Genomic DNA, 18,080 nt, shown 5'->3' with positions numbered 1-18,080 from the left:
ATTGATAGTTTCTTTCAGGCAAACCCAGTATAGCTGAGTACAAAAGTAATATAGCAGCCACGATGTAGCTGAATACATGGTACAGCAAATTCAGTATAGCTGAACACAAAGTTGGCAAACACCTTGTGGCTGAGTACAAAGTTAATATGGCAAACTCAGTATGGCTGAGTACAAAGTCAGTGTAGCAAGTTCAATATGGCTGAGTACAAATATAATATAGCTGAGTATAAAAATAATATAGTAGACTCAGTGTTACTGAGTACGAAAGTGACTGAATATAAAAGTCAAAGTTATAGCAATTCAGAACACATATAGCAGCGATTGAGTGTGATGGTATGTACGTTACCACTCCTTAAGAACGCCCTCTGTGTTACAGGAGTCTCTACTTCCCGGTGGCTGGGTACATTTCACACGCCGATAGAGCATCCTATGTGGTGTCCCATGTGATCGGGAGCTGATTCTTGATTGGTCGCAGGGCGCCCCGAATGCTTCTTGGTATGGAGTGCAGTGATGGTCAGTTCGCAGTGCTCCCGGTGACTGCATTTGATTTAAGACCGACTCCCGGCACAGGTAAGGGCTTACCTGTGCATCACCGGACAGGGGGGGTCTACCTTACTAAAGATGGCAGCACGCATGTGTTCGCTGGCGAACACTGCGAACTGACCATCATTGATGGAGTGTACAGCTTAGACAGGAGCGGTATCTGTGATTTGTTGTGCGCTGTTGAGATCCAATAAAGGAATGTAGATCTGTGCTTTAGTCTTTAACTCATCAGAATCTTATGCTGCCATTACATTATAAAATCAAACGGGTTTCGGAGCTACAGGCTCCTTCCTCAGTGGTAGGCAGCATACTTTCACTTGGCCCTTTTTAAAGGGAAATGTGTTAATTGGGGGTGGAGATGCAAATGATAGCCACATAAAGAAAACCCGAGCTGGATTATTACCATAAACAGTTGTGTATTACATCAAAAGCGTATCATATACTGTAGGATAAAACATCAATAATAAATATGCATTGATATATTAATATATATGTATCAAAATAGTTCTTAAAAAAAACCATGACCTGAAGAATCCAAAAAGTCTGAAAAAAACGCACCTGAGTTTTTAATGCGATTTGTATGCATTTTTGATGCATAAATTAATTTATATATACCACATAGTATCTCTTATTATTATTCTTATTATTCTTATTATTATTATTATTATCTACTTTTTTCTTTCTCTTTTTCTTTTCTCTTTTTTTCTTTTTTAAAGATGGGACTTGGAAACTGCAAAAATGGAAAATCTGACAAAATAGTTAAATTCAGAAATTTCATCTCAATATTCCTTTAATTCTTGTGGAGCACCTAAATGGTTAACAAAGTTTGTAAAATCAGTTTTGAATAACTTGAGGGGTGTAGTTTCTAAAAGGGGGTCATTTAAGGGTGGTTTCTATTACTATAAGCCCAACAAAGTGACTTCAGAACTGAAGTGTAGAGATGGCCCGAATAGTTCGCCGGCGAATAGTTCCCGGCGAACATAGCTTGTTCGCGTTCGCCGCGGCGGGCGAACATATGCGATGTTCGGTCCGCCCCTATACATCATCATTGAGTAAACTTTGACCCTGTAACTCACATTACAGCCAATCAGCAGCAGACCCTCCCAACTCCTGGACAGCATCCATTTTAGATTCATTCGGAAGCTGCATTCTCAGTGAGAGGAGGGACAGTGCTGCTGCTGCTGCTGATTCAATAGGGAAAGCGTTAGCTAGGGCAGTGTTCTGTGTTCACAGACTCATCTGCTGTAAGGACAGCGTCCTGACAGCACCCCAAAAAGCCCTTTTCAGGGCTGGTACATCAGTCTGCTTTTTTTTTTTTTTATATATACATATATTGCAGTTGCCTGCCCGTGTGTGAGAGGAGGGACAGTGCTGCTTGCTGCTGCTGATTCAATAGGGAAAGCGTTAGCTAGGGCAGTGTTCTGTGTCCACAGACTCATCTGCTGTAAGAACAGCGTCCTGACAGCACCCCAAAAAGCCCTTTTCAGGGCTGGTACATCAGTCTGCTTTTTTTATTTTATTTTATATATACCTATATTGCAGTTGCCTGCCCGTGTGTGAGAAGCTGCAGGCTCAGTCACAGACAGTACTGTGTGCACACCATTCATACAGGGTGTGACAAAAAATACCTTTCAGATAAAAAAATTATATTTAATATTTTTCTGTGATCTAATCCCATTTGCAAGCCCATGTGTGTCAGGCCCACACAGACTGTATTGTGTCCACTGGCTAGTGGCTAGACCTCCACTTATACCATTACAGGGTGTCACTCACTCACAAATACCTCGCAGATAAAAAAAATTCTATATAATATTTTTCTGTGATCTAATCCGATTTGCAAGCCCATGTGTGTCAAGCCCACACAGACTGTATTGTGTCCACTGGCTAGTGGCTAGACTTCCACTTATACTGTTACAGGGTTTCATTCACTCACAAATACCTCGCAGATAAATAAAAATTCTATTTAATATTTTTCTGTGATCTAATCCCATTTGCAAGCCCGTGTGTGTCAGGCCCACACAGACTGTATTGTGTCCGCTGGCTAGTGGCTAGACTTCCACTTATACCGTTACAGGGTGTCACTCACTCATAAATACCTCGCAGATAAATAAAAATTCTATTTAATATTTTTCTGTGATATAATCACAGTTGCAAGCCCGTGTGTGTCAGGCCCACACAGACTGTATTGTGTCCGCTGGCTAGTGGCTAGACTTCCACTTATACCGTTACAGGGTGTCATTCACTCACAAATACCTTGCAGATAAATAAAAATTCTATTTAATATTTTTCTGTGATCTAATCCCATTTGCAAGCCCGTGTGTGTCAGGCCCACGCAGACTGTACTGTGCTCACTGCCCACCACTTATATAGGGTGGCACAGTACCTTGCACGCATAGTAACACTTACAGTGGCGGAAATAATTATTTGACCCCTCACTAATTTTGTAAGTTTGTCCAATGACAAAGAAATGAAAAGTCTCAGAACAGTATCATTTCAATGGTAGGTTTATTGTAACAGTGGCAGATAGCACATCAAAAGGAAAATCGAAAAAATAACTTTAAATAAAAGATAGCAACTGATTTGCATTTCATTGAGTGAAATAAGTATTTGAACCCCTACCAACCATTAAGAGTTCTGGCTCCCACAGAGTGGTTAGACACTTCTACTCAATTAGTCACCCTCATTAAGGACACCTGTCTTAACTAGTCACCTGTATAAAAGACACCTGTCCACAGAATCAATCAATCAAGCAGACTCCAAACTCTCCAACATGGGAAAGACCAAAGAGCTGTCCAAGGATGTCAGAGACAAAATTGTAGACCTGCACAAGGCTGGAATGGGCTACAAAACCATTAGCAAGAAGCTGGGAGAGAAGGTGACAACTGTTGGTGCGATTGTTCGAAAATGGAAGGAGCACAAAATGACCATCAATCGACCTCGCTCTGGGGCTCCACGCAAGATCTCACCTCGTGGGGTGTCAATGGTTCTGAGAAAGGTGAAAAAGCATCCTAGAACTACACGGGAGGAGTTAGTTAATGACCTCAAATTAGCAGGGACCACAGTCACCAAGAAAACCATTGGAAACACATTACACCGCAATGGATTAAAATCCTGCAGGGCTCGCAAGGTCCCCCTGCTCAGGAAGGCACATGTGCAGGCCCGTCTGAAGTTTGCCAATGAACACCTGAATGATTCAGAGAGTGACTGGGAGAAGGTGCTGTGGTCTGATGAGACCAAAATAGAGCTCTTTGGCATTAACTCAACTCGCTGTGTTTGGAGGAAGAAAAATGCTGCCTATGACCCCCAAAACACCGTCCCCACCGTCAAGCATGGGGGTGGAAACATTTTGCTTTGGGGGTGTTTTTCTGCTAAGGGCACAGGACAACTTATTCGCATAAACGGGAAAATGGACGGAGCCATGTATCGTGAAATCCTGAGCGACAACCTCCTTCCCTCTGCCAGGAAACTGAAAATGGGTCGTGGATGGGTGTTCCAGCACGACAATGACCCAAAACATACAGCAAAGGCAACAAAGGAGTGGCTCAAGAAGAAGCACATTAAGGTCATGGAGTGGCCTAGTCAGTCTCCGGACCTTAATCCAATCGAAAACCTATGGAGGGAGCTCAAGCTCAGAGTTGCACAGAGACAGCCTCGAAACCTTAGGGATTTAGAGATGATCTGCAAAGAGGAGTGGACCAACATTCCTCCTAAAATGTGCGCAAACTTGGTCATCAATTACAAGAAACGTTTGACCTCTGTGCTTGCAAACAAGGGTTTTTCCACCAAGTATTAAGTCTTTTTTTGTTAGAGGGTTCAAATACTTATTTCACTCAATGAAATGCAAATCAGTTGCTATCTTTTATTTAAAGTTATTTTTTCGATTTTCCTTTTGATGTGCTATCTGCCACTGTTACAATAAACCTACCATTGAAATGATACTGTTCTGAGACTTTTCATTTCTTTGTCATTGGACAAACTTACAAAATCAGTGAGGGGTCAAATAATTATTTCCGCCACTGTATGTAATAAAAAATGACAGGCAGAGGCAGGCCACGCCGCAGGGGCCGTCGTGTTCGTGGTGCTGTGATTTCCACTGGCCCTGGAATAATGCCCAGTGTTCAGAGGCCACGTACCCTGAACCCCAAAAATTCTGAAAAAATTGTTGACTGGCTTACACAGGACACCCAATCTTCAACAGCTTCCGCTAAGAACCTTGACGCACCATCCTCCTCCAGCTCAGCTTTGGTCACCTGCTCTCAAGTTACCACTCTCCCGCCCGCCGCCACCACCACCACTACCACCACAGCCACCACAGCCGCTTCACTTGATCCCTCAGAGGAGTTATTTACACATCATTTGGATGAAATTAGTGATGCGCAACCATTATTGCCAGAGGATGGAGATAACAGGGATATGTCTAAGTCAGGCAGCATTACACACATGGACGTACAGTGTGATGATGATGATGATGATGTTGTACCCGCTGCTGCTTCCTTTGCTGAGGTGTCAGATACAAGTGAAGTGGTTGATGATGACGATGTGTCCGTGGATGCCACGTGGGTACCTGCTCGAAGAGAAGAAAAAGAGGGGGAAAGTTCAGAAGGGGAGACAGAGAGAAGGAGGAGACGAGTTGGAAGCAGGGGAGGTCATCACAAGGAGCTAGTGGCACAGTCAGACAGCATGTATCGGCACCCGGGGTCAGCCAGACAGCATGCTAATCAACACATGGTGCTGCCACCACCAGAATGCCGTCATTGCAAAGCTCAGCAGTGTGGCATTTTTTTTGTGTGTCTGCCTCTGACAAAAGCGATGCCATTTGAAACCTGTGCCAAAAGAAACTGAGTCGTGGGAAATCCAACACCCACCTAGGTACAACTGCTTTGCGAAGGCACATGATCGCACATCACAAACGCCTATGGGATCAACACATGATGACGAGTAGAAGCAGCACACAACCTCAAAGCCACCATCCTCCTCCTGGTCCAGCATCTTCAGCCACGTCAACCATTGCTGACCTCCTTGCCCCCTTCTCAACCACCCGCCACTCCACCTCTCACCTTCAGCAGTTCCATCTCATCTGCCCACAGTCAGGTGTCTGTAAAGGAAATGTTTCAGCGTAGGAAGCCAATGTCCCAGAGTCACCCCCTTGCCCGGCGTCTGACAGCTGGCTTGACGGAACTCTTAGCCCGCCAGTTTTTACCATACCAGCTGGTGGAGTCTGAGGCCTTCAAAAAATTTGTCGCTATTGGGACACCACAGTGGAAGGTACCCGGACAAATTTTTTTTTCAAAAAAGGCAATCCCAAACCTCTACTCAGTGATTGAAAAGGAAGTCATGGCATCTCTGGCATACAGTGTTGGGGCAAGGGTCCATCTGACCACTGATACATGGTCTTCAAAGCACGGTCAGGGCAGGTATATCACCTACACTGCGCATTGGGTCAACCTGCTGACGGCTGACAAGCATGGAATGCGTGTCTCTGCAGTGGAGTTGGTGACACCGCCACGACTTGCAAGCAGGCCTACAGCCACCTCCTCTACTCCTCCTACTCCATCCTCTTCCATAACCTCCTCGGCTGAGTCCTCTTCTGCTGCGGCGTCTGGCTGCACATCAACTGAATCCCCCCAGCTCCCCCAGGGGCTATTCCACATCCCGGATACGACAGTGTCACGCTGTCTTGGGGTTGACTTGCCTGAAAGCAGAGAGATACACCGGATGAGCACTCCTGTCCGCCCTGAACGTACAGGTGGATCAGTGGCTGACCCCGCACCAACTGGAGATCGGCAAATTGGTGTGTGACAATGGAAGCAATTTGTTGGCGGCATTGAATTTGGGCAAGTTGTCACATGTGTCGTGCATGGCACATGTGTTGAATCTCATCGTACAACGCTTTGTGTCTAAGTACCCATGCTTACAGGAGATCCTCAAGCAGGCCAGGAAGGTGTGTGGCCATTTCAGGCGTTCCTATACGGCCATGGCGCACTTTTCAGACATTCAGCGCCGAAGCAACATGCCAGTGAGGCGCTTGATTTGCGACAGCCCGACACGTTGGAATTCAACACTCCTAATGTTCGACCGCCTGCTCCAACAAGAAAAAGCCGTCAACGAGTATTTGTATGACCGGGGTGCTAGGACAGCCTCTGCGGAGCTCGGAATTTTTTTGCCACGTTACTGGACGCTCATGCGCAATGCCTGTAGGCTCATGCGTCCTTTTGAGGAGGTGACAAACCTAGTCAGTCGCACCGAAGGCACCATCAGCGACCTCATCCCATTTGTTTTCTTCCTGGAGCGTGCACTGCGAAGAGTGCTGGATCAGGCTGTAGATGAGAGTGAAGAGGAAGAGTTGTGGTCACCATCACCACCAGAAACAGCCTTGTCATCATCGCTTGCTGGACCTGCGGCAACGCTGGAAGAGGAGTGTGAGGAAGAGGAGTCAGAGGAGGAATGTGGCTTTGAGGAGGAGGAAGACCAACCACAGCAGGCATCCCAGGGTGCTCGTTGCTGTCACCTATCTGGGACTCGTGGTGTTGTACGTGGCTGGGGTGAAGAACAGACCGTCAATGACATCAGTGAGGACGAGGAATGGGAAATGAGTAGCTCGGCATCCAACCTTGTGCAAATGGGGTCTTTCATGCTGTCATGTCTGTTGAGGGACCCTCATATAAAAAGGCTGAAGGAGAACGACCTGTACTGGGTGGCCACGCTACTAGACTCCCGGTATAAGCAGAAAGTGGCGGAAATGTTACCAACTTACCGAAAGTCAGAAAGGATGCAGCAGTTCAAAACAAAACTAAAAAATATGCTTTACACAGCTTATAAGAGGGATGTCACAGCACAACGGGAATCTAACAGGGGAAGAGGTGAAAGTAATCCTCCTCCTACCACGACCACGGCGGCAAGGACAGGACGCTTTACAGATGTGTTGTTGATGGAGGACATGCAGAGCTTTTTCAGTCCTACACATTGCCACAGCCCTTTGGGATCCAGCCTTAGAGAACGACTCGACCGACAGGTAGCAGACTACCTCGCCTTAACTGCAGATATCGACACTCTAAGGAGCGATGAACCCCTTGACTACTGGGTGTGCAGGCTTGACCTATGGCCTGAGCTATCCCATGTTGCGATAGAACTTCTGGCCTGCCCCGCTTCAAGTGTCCTGTCAGAAAGGACCTTCAGTGCAGCAGGAGGCATTGTCACTGACAAAAGAAGTCGCCTCGGTCAAAAAAGTGTTGATTACCTCACCTTCATTAAGATTAATGAGGCATGGATCCCGAAGGGACTGACAGTGGGGGATACGTTTGACTAACAAAGGGCCTGATGACATGCCTTGGCCTCAAAATGGTCCCCACGCTGCTGTATTTAATGTCTGCATACCGAATGACTTTCGTGAATTCTCCGCCACCAACTAGGGTTCAAGCCGCAATGTTTTAGTCACCTTTCCAATTTTTCTGGCCTCTGGTGCTGCACTGTGGCTGCAAAAACAAAACAAAAAAAAAAGGCACATACAAGTGTCAATTCCCCTTCGTGATCGTTACCTTGTTGTGGTGAAGGGGCTTGCATATCACAATGAAGCGATCATCACCTCTATGAGTGTGTTGGCAATGTTGCCACACCCCAGATGATAAGGCCGTTGCTTCGTTATGATCAGACCAAAAGCGATCGGCTGGATAATTTTTAATATAAAAAACATACATTTTTTTATTTATTTTTTTTAAGTTGTATGGGTGGGTTTTTAATACATAAAATAAAAAAATCATAATAAAGTCTCTTAATAGTTTATTAGAAATAATGCAGACAATTAAAAAAATCCCCATCAATTCCAATACAAAGCAAGTACAAAGCTCAGAACTAAATTATTCCAGGATGTCGTAATGGTTCGTTAATTCGACAATGGTTAATCAATTCGACACACGTCCCCGGATAGGGGACGTAACAGGGATTAAACTGATAGGAATAGTACTAGTTAAGACACCACTCATATAGGGTGTCACAGCACATTGCTCCGTGCACGTGCAGTGCCCCAACTTGGGAGTAAGAGGACCGACCAAGCTGCTTTTTTCATCTCTCGGTTCCTAAAATCAATTAATTTTGGTGTATCAGAGTTTGGTCTGTCACTGTGAAGGCAGTCGAAGGTACCCGGCCTAAATTTTTTTTCACAAAGGGCAATCCCACCCTGATATGGGACGTAACAGGGATTAAACTGATGAGAATAGTACAACAGAAAATAGCACTCATATAGGGTGTGACAGTAAATTGCACGGCGCAGACGCAGTGACCGTGACTTGGATTCAAACAAAAAGGAGGGAGCCAGCGTTTTTTTAACCATCTCCCCGTTCGAAAAATCAATTTAATAAATGGACCCCAGATTGGGGACGTAACAGGGATTAAACTGATGAGAAGAGAGAACTACAGAAAATACCACTCATTTCGGGTGGGGCAGTAAATTGCACGGCACCGGACGCAGTGACCGTGGATTCAAACAAAGGGGAGGGAGCCAGCATTTTTTTAACCATCTCCCCGTTCGAAAAATCAATTCAATTCACCTTTCAGGGACCCTTGGTGTTGTACGTGGCTGGGTGGAGGAAGAAACCTTCAATGACATCAACGGGACATGGCTAGCTTGGTATCCAACCTTGAACAAATGGGGAGTTTGTGGTTGGGCAAATGGACTGTTTGCGGTTGTTTGCGGTGCATTAAAAGGGGAGTTTGGTCTGTCAATGTCTGTGAAGCGGGCGTAACCCTTACACTACCTGATCGATACAACATCATACCTGATCGTATACACACACTGGATGTTTTAAACCACATTGTTCAAAAAAAAATTGGATTGTTAGGTGATTTATGCCCTTTATGGATTAAAATCCAACTCTGCGTCAACTACATAATTTTCCATGGGAGTTTTGCCATGGATCCCCCTCCGGCATGCCACAATCCAGGTGTTAGTCCCCTTGAAACAACTTTTCCATCACTACTGTGGCTAGAAAGAGTCCCTGTGGGTTTTAAAATTCGCCTGCCTATTGAAGTCTATGGCGGTTCGCCCGTTCGCGAACATTTGCAGAAATTCGCGTTCGGCGTTCGCGAACGGAAAATTTTATGTTCGCGACATCACTACTGAAGTGGTGCTTAAAAAGTGGGTTTTGGAAATTTGGAAAAAATGATATTTACAAAATTATGCCAACATGAAGTAGACATATGGGGAATGTTAAGTAATAAATATTTTATGAGGGATCAATTTTAGTTTTAAAAGCAGAGAAGTAGAAATTTTGAAAATTGCAAATGTTTCCATATTTTTGGCAAATTTAGGATTTTTTCATAAAGGTGAAATATATTGACTCAAATTTATTACTGTCATGAAGTACAATGTGTAACAAGAAAACAATCTCAGAATGGCTTGGATAAGTAAAAGTGTTCCAAAGTTATTACCACATAAAGTCACACATGTCAAATTTGCAAAAAATGGCCTGGGCAGGAGGGCGAAAACTGGCCCTCTTGAAGGGGGGAATCAGAAGCTTCATGTTTTTTTATTTGTGAGAAATAGAAAATACTGTGGATTGCCTCTTTTTTTGTAGCAAATAAATAAATGACTTTAAAGAATAATGATAACAGAATGAAGCTATCAATACTCCAAATGTCTGAGTGTTACTATTGCACCTTGTTACTGTGGTATGATTGATATTACCTTTTAATATGCATCTGAAGTTAATACTTTTATTTGGTTTTGTGTTCTCTCTCCGCTGCACAATCCACTAGAAAATCTTGTACTATGCCTTTAGGGTTATCAACTTGTGAAGCAGATGTGTTTAGGGAACGTATAAAAGCTAATGAAAATTGCACTTTAAAGTTATTTCCTCCATTTATTTCCAAAATCACACCTTCCCTGCATTATTGTCTCTCATCTTCAGACTTGGTAAGCTTCTGATGGCAGCAGCCTTAAGACAGATTTTAATATAGTATATATATTTTTTTTCATTGCTAGTTAGATGAGCTTCTGTGGTTCTGAAAGATAATTATGTCGTCATTTTCATAATATGCATCTAGATATGTTTTAACACAAACTTAAACAGTATATGTCATTCTTTTCATGAGGAGCATGATGAGTATTGATATAAACTTTATGTGGTTCAATCTAAGCCAGTTTTTAGTACAACATACAGATCCGAATGCAGAAATATATCTGGCAAAGAAGTGGTAATAATTGCAATATTTATTTCCTGTTGCATGTATGGTACCAACATATTCCACAAAGGTGTACAGAAATTAGCATCATTCACATGAGACCCTGTTCCCAGTATGGCTCACAATCTAGATGATGTAGTTTTTAATAGCACCATTTTAGGATACATATGATTAGAGATGAGTGAATTATTCAAAAATTCGATTCGGCTGCTTTGGCGAATTTTACAAAAAAATTTGCTTTGTGACGAATTACTTCGTCACGAAGCACATTTATTTGTAAATAGTGAGAGCAATGACAGCGATTGTGCCGCTCCCCGTCATTGTATTCCTCAAATTCCGCGTTCGTATAGGATCACGGCATCTGAAATAAATAACAGAGTGTAAAATAAAATTAAATACTTACCTGATTCATTTGCTAGAAACGGGCTGGGTGCTGCCATCTTGCTTGAAGATCTGGTGAGACCCATCATGACGTTTGGCATTGGTGACATCACACATCGTCACCTATGGGATTGCGTGCGAGATCTTCAATCAAGATGGCGGCGGCAAGCTCGTTATGAGCAAATGGATAAGGTAAGTATGAAGTATGAAATTCAGATCGAAGTCAGCTATATGTAGTGTTGTGGACACTAATCATTGATTTAACTTTTATTAACTCTTTCTAGAGAGGAATGGAAAAAAAATACCTTTTTACATTGTGAATTTTGCAACGTTATGCAGCATACATAACACGATAATTTCACTCTCTTAGTCAATACAATTACGGTGATACAAAATACATATAGGGGGACATTTATCAATTGGTTTTGTTTGTGTCATTTTAAAGTCTGTATTTGTGTTCTCTTGTAGCCTCATTATTATTAACAAGGTGCACAGATTTTATAAATTCGGCACAAATGCAATGTGACTGTGCCTTTCTTAATGATGTAATGCTAGGAGGTTACACGTCACGTATAGCGTTGGGCAGCTATGCTCAGCCGAATATCGTGGGTGCTCGAGCGCGATGCTCGAGTCAGTGTTTTTAAATCGAATTTAGCCTCTATTTCTGTAAAGTTTCTGGCGGGATTCAAACTCACAACATTCTATATAATAGCCAAGAATCTTAACCACTACACTATAGAGCTGCATGGCCAGCTATCAAAAAATAAAATAAAATATGAGACTTCTGCTGTCTAGGAATACTTACTAGTAGTAACTCAGGTTGTGAGTTCAAAGTCCGCCAGAAACATTTCATAAATAGAGGCTAAATAAAATTTATATATTTAATATTTTTTTTTGTAATTGTAAAAAATTTGTAATTACTAAAAATAATATATATCATACTTCCGATTATATATGAATGCATAATATGTGGGAAAATAATACTGATGTTTTAGCCATAATTAGTGTTGAGCGAGCATGCTCGGCCGAATATCAGTTTGGCTCGAGCATCACATGCTCGGCCGAGTACCGTAAGTGCTCGAGCGCAATGCTCCAGTCTCCTTCCCGCACGTTTCGCGGCTGCTAAGCCAATAAATGTGCAGGTAAAGTACTGCCCTCACTGTAATGCCAGTAGCCATGTTGGCTACTGGCATTACAGTGATTGGTTGGCCGGATCGCGTCATCGGGTGCTATATTGCACCCGATGACGCGGGTTCGGCTCATTCTAAGTCAGGGAGAGCTGAACATTGGAAGGGACAGAGAGTGAAGGGAGTGTAATTGAATTTAATTTTTCTACAAAAATGTTTCATAGACCCAAAAGTCCTTGTAAGGACTATTGTGTGTAACAGCTAGTGTTGAGCGCAAATATTCGAAAAGCAAATTTTTATTGCGAATATCGGCACTTCGAGAATTCACGAATATTTAGAATATAGTGATATATATTCGTAATGACGAATATTCGTTAGTTCTTTTAAACACAATACACATCAGGTGATCATCCCTCCCTTCTTCTAGCTTGTGGGCCAATGAGAAGGCTTTGTAACAGCTATGCAACATCACTAGCAACCATTAGAAAAGTTGCCTACTAGTGATGAGCGGCAGGGGCAATATTCGAATTCGCAATATTTCACGAATATTTGGGCGAATATTCACCATATATTCGAGAATTCGCAAAATCATGATCTCCAGGCATTATTTTCTTGATTGCGAAAATTCTCATAAAATTAGCATTTTTAAAAAAAATAGAATATTCGCGATTACGAATATATTTTGCGATATTCTAAATATTCGCGAATTCTCAAAGTGCCGATATTAACGATTAAAATTCGCAATTCGAATATTCGTGATCAACACTATTGCCTACCCCTTAGTATACAGTCCTGATCAAAAGTTTAAGACCACTTGAAAAATTGCAAAAAAATCATAATTAGCATGGCTGGATCTTAACAAGGTTCCAAGTAGAGCTTCAACATGCAACAAGAAGAAATGGGAGTGAGACAAAACATTTTTTGAGCATTCAATTTAATGAAAACATCGAATAAACTGAAACAGGCTGTTTTTCAGCTGATCAAAATTTTAGGACCACACCTCAAAAAAGGTTCTCAATTGGATTTAGATCAGGGGAACACGCAGGATGGGCCAAAAGAGTGATGTTATTCTCCTGGAAGATATCCCTTGTCCTGCGGGCATTGTGTACTGTAGCGTTGTCCTGTTAAAAAACCCAGTCGTTACCACACAGAAGAGGGCCCTCAGTCGTGAGGAATGCTCTCTGCAACTTCTGGAAATAGCCAGCGGCCGTTTGACGACCCTGCACTTCCTGAAGCTCCATTTTTCCACTGAAGTAAAAAACACCCCAGACCATTATGGCGCCCCCTCCACTGTGGCGCATAGAAAACATCTCAGGTGGGATCTGCTTGTCATGCCAGTAACGATGGAAACCATCAGGACCATCAAGGTTGAATTTTTTCTCATCAGAGAATAAAACTTTCTTCCACTTTTGAATGTCCCATGTTTGGTGCTCACTTGAAAAGTCCAAATGAGCAGTTCTGTGGCGTTCAAGGAGACGAGGTCTTTGAAGAAGTTTTTAGTTTTTGAAGCCCTTCAGTCTCAGATGCCGTCTGATTGTTATGGGGCTGCAGTCAGCACCAGTAAGGGCCTTAATTTGGGTCGAGGATCGTCCATTGTCTTGACGGACAGCCAATTGGATCCTCCGGCTCAGTGCTGATGAAATTTATTTGGGTCTTCCACTTGACTTTTTTGTTCCATAACCCTCAGGATCATTTAAGAAATTCCAAATGACTGTCTTACTGCGTCCCACCTCAGCAGCGATGGCGCGCTGTGAGAGACCCTGCTTATGCAGTTCAACAACCTGACCACGTTCAAAAGGGAGAGTTTTTTTGCCTTTGCCATCACAACGTGTGACTATCTGACAGAAAATGATAATAAATCCACATCTTTACACAGATTTGGCCTTTTAAAGGCATGTGGTCCTAAATTTTTGATCAGCTGAAAAACAGCCTGTTTCAGTTTATTCGTTGTTTTCATTAAATTGAATGCTCAAAAAATGTTTTGTCTCACTCCCATTTCTTCTTGTTGCATGTTGAAGCTCTACTTGGAACCTTGTTAAGATCCAGCTATGCTAAATTTGATTTTTTCCCCATGTTTCAAGTGGTCTTAAACTTTTGATCAGGACTAGGAGTACTGTGTACAGTTCTGGGCTCCAGTGAACAAGGCAGACATAGCAGAGCTAGAGAGGGTCCAGAGGAGGGCAACTAAAGTAATAACTGGAATGGGGCAACTACAGTACCCTGAAAGATTATCAAAATTAGGGTTATTCACGTTAGAAAAAAGACGACTGAGGGGAGATCTAATTACTATGTATAAATATATCAGGGGTCAGTACAGAGATCTATCCCATCATCTATTTATCCCCAGGACTGTGACTGTGACGAGGGGACATCCTCTGCGTTTGGAGGAAAGAAGGTTTGTACACAAACATGGAAAAGGATTCTTTATGGTAAGAGCAGTGAGACTATGTGAACTCTCTGCCTGAGGAGGTGGTGATGGTGAGCACAATAAAGGAATTCAAGAGGGGCCTGGATGTATTTCTGGAGTGTAATAATATTACAGGATATAGCTACTAGAGAGGGGTCGTTGATCCAGGGAGATATTCTGATTGCCTGATTGGAGTCGGGAAGGAATTTTTTATTCCCCTAAAGTGAGGAAAATTGGCTTCTACCTCACAGGTTTATTTTGCCTTCCTCTGGATCAACTTGCAGGATGACAGGCCGAACTGGATGGACAAATGTCTTTTTTCGGCCTTATGTACTATGTTACTAGGTTACTATATAAGAACCTCCCCAGCAGCTATTTTCTAAAGTTTATTGCAGTTATGAAAGAGACAGCAGTGTCATTGCTGCGCTCTGTGCTTTGTTTTATTACATTAAACAGTTCACTTATATATATAATTCAGATAGTTAGGGGGAGATAGTCAGGGTAGGTTAGATTGATCTACACTCACCTAAAGAATTATTATGAACACCACACTAATACGGTGTTGGACCCCCTTTTGCCTTCAGAACTGCCTTAATTCTACATGGCATTGATTCAACAAGGTGCTGATAGCATTCTTTAGAAATGTTGGCCCATATTGATAGGATAGCATCTTGCAGTTGATGGAGATTTGAGGGATGCACATCCAGGGCACGAAGCTCCCGTTCCACCACATCCCAAAGATGCTCTATTGGGTTGAGATCTGGTGACTGTGGGGGCCATTTTAGTACAGTGAACTCATTGTCATGTTCAAGAAACCAATTTGAAATGATTCGAGCTTTGTGACATGGTGCATTATCCTGCTGGAAGTAGCCATCAGAGGATGGGTACATGGTGGTCATGAAGGGATGGACATGGTCAGAAACAATGCTCAGGTAGCCCGTGGCATTTAAACAATGCGCAATTGGCACTAAGGGGCCTAAAGTGTGCCCAGAAAACATCCCCCACACCATTATACCACCACCACCAGCCTGCACAGTGGTAACAAGGCATGATGGATACATGTTCTCTTTCTGTTTACGCCAAATTCGGACTTTACTATTTGAATGTCTCAACAGAAATCGAGACTCATCAGACCAGGCAACATTTTTCCAGTCTTTAACAGTCCAATTTTGGTTAGCTCGTGCAAATTGTAGCCTCTTTCTCCTATTTGTAGTGGAGATGAGTGGTACCCGGTGGGGTCTTCTTCTGTTGTAGCCCATCCTCCTCAAGGTTGTGCGTGTTGTGGCTTCACAAATGCTTTGTTGCATACCTCGGTTGTAACGAGTGGTTATTTCAGTCAACGTTGCTCTTCTATCAGCTTGAATCAGTCGGCCCATTCTCCTCTGACCTCTAGCATCCACAAGGCATTTTCGCCCACAGGACTGCCGCATACTGGATTTTTTTCCCTTTTCACACCATTCTTTGTAAACCCTAGAAATGGTTGTGCGTGAAAATCCCAGTAACTGAGCAGATTGTGAAATACTCAGACTGGCCCGTCTGGCACCAACAAATGTGATTGGTTGACTAGATAATTGCATTAATGAGAAATAGAACAGGTGTTCCTAATAATTATTTAGGTGAGTGTATAGTGTAGCTGATAGGTTCCAGTGCAGGGTGTCAGGCAGTGTAATAAGTTCCGCTGTCCATACATACATGCTACAGACAAAGTGCTGTGATGTCACAAGTTGCACGTATTGCGAAAAAATATGCGCATCATTAATTGATGAAAATTTGCAAGCACATATATACTGGAGCACTCTATCTGCATCTGAAGCTATTATAATGTTCTGCCTTGCCAACCATTTTCTCCAGTCTCAGGAAACTTATACCAGCTTTAAAAATGTAGCATAAGTGACCCACGCCTGTATTTCGCACGCATTAAGCAAATACTACATTACTGACTTTCGCAATCAAAAATATAATCTCAAATTCTCGAATTCGCAAATATATGACAAATATTGTACAAAATATTTGCGAAATATTGCGAATTCGAATATTGCCTCTGCCGCTCATCACTAGTGAGAGCAGCAATATATGTTTGTAGCGCAACCTGCGCTAAATTGCTCAGTGTTAGGGAGAGCTGTGTATAGAAAGGGACAGAGTGTAGGGAGTGTAATAGGAAGGTTTTTATACAAAAAAAATTTCAGAGACCCAAATTAAGGACAATTGTGTGTGACAGCAGCAATATATATTTTTAGCGCATCCTGAGCTAAATACCATGTAATAGGCCACTGCGGGCAGTTAAACTATTCGTGCCACGTCTCATGTGCAAATTGTGCACATCTGGACCTTTTCCAGCACCTTCATTGATCACATCTACTTAAGTGTCCCAGCGCAGCAAACAAATGTCCTTACCCCAGGCATTTGAATGCAAGCGCAAATACCCAGCCACCCAGCCACCCACCCACAGGCCATAGCACTAAATGCACAACTTTCCAAATTACTATCCCTGGAAATGTTGCCATTTAGGCTTGTGGACGCTGAGGCCTTCTGCAGCCTGATGTCGGTGGCCATCCCTCATTGCGCAGTCCCCAGCTGCCACTATTTATCACTGTGTGCCATGCCCGCCTTACACCAACATGTGTCTCGTAACATCACAAGTACCCTGACCAACGCAGTTACTGGGAAGGTCCACTTAACCACGGACACATGGACAAGTGCATTCGGCCAGGGATGGCACACTGAGTGAATGCTGTGGAGGCCGGGAGCGAGTCGTAACATAGTAACATAGTAACATAGTACATAAGGCCGAAAAAAGACATTTGTCCATCCAGTTCGGCCTGTTATCCTAAAGTTGATCCAGAGGAAGGCAAAAAAACCCTGTGAGGTAGAAGCCAATTTTCCTCACTTTAGGGGAATAAAAAATTCCTTCCCGACTCCAATCAGGCAATCAAAATAACTCCCTGGATCAACGACCCCTCTCTAGTAGCTATAGCCTGTAATATTATTACGCTCCAGAAATACATCCAGGCCCCTCTTGAATTCCTTTATTGTACTCACCATCACCACCTCCTCAGGCAGAGAGTTCCATAGTCTCACTGCTCTTACCGTAAAGAATCCTCTTCTATGTTTGTGTACAAACCTTCTTTCCTCCAAACGCAGAGGATGTCCCCTCGTCACAGTCACAGTCCTGGGGATAAATAGATGATGGGATAGATCTCTGTACTGACCCCTGATATATTTATACATAGTAATTAGATCTCCCCTCAGTCGTCTTTTTTCTAACGTGGATAACCCTAATTTTGATAATCTTTCATTGTACTGTAGTTGCCCCATTCCAGTTATTACTTTAGTTGCCCTCCTCTGGACCCTCTCCAGCTCTGCTATGTCTGCCTTGTTCACTGGAGCCCAGAACTGTACACAGTACTCTATGTGTGGTCTGACTAATGATTTGTAATATAGTAGGA

Source organism: Bufo bufo, chromosome 1 (genome assembly GCF_905171765.1).
Source record: "Bufo bufo chromosome 1, aBufBuf1.1, whole genome shotgun sequence".
Classification (NCBI taxonomy): Eukaryota; Metazoa; Chordata; class Amphibia; order Anura; family Bufonidae; genus Bufo; species Bufo bufo.
The sequence above is the reverse complement of the archived record's forward strand: the minus strand, read 5'-3'. Positions refer to the sequence as shown.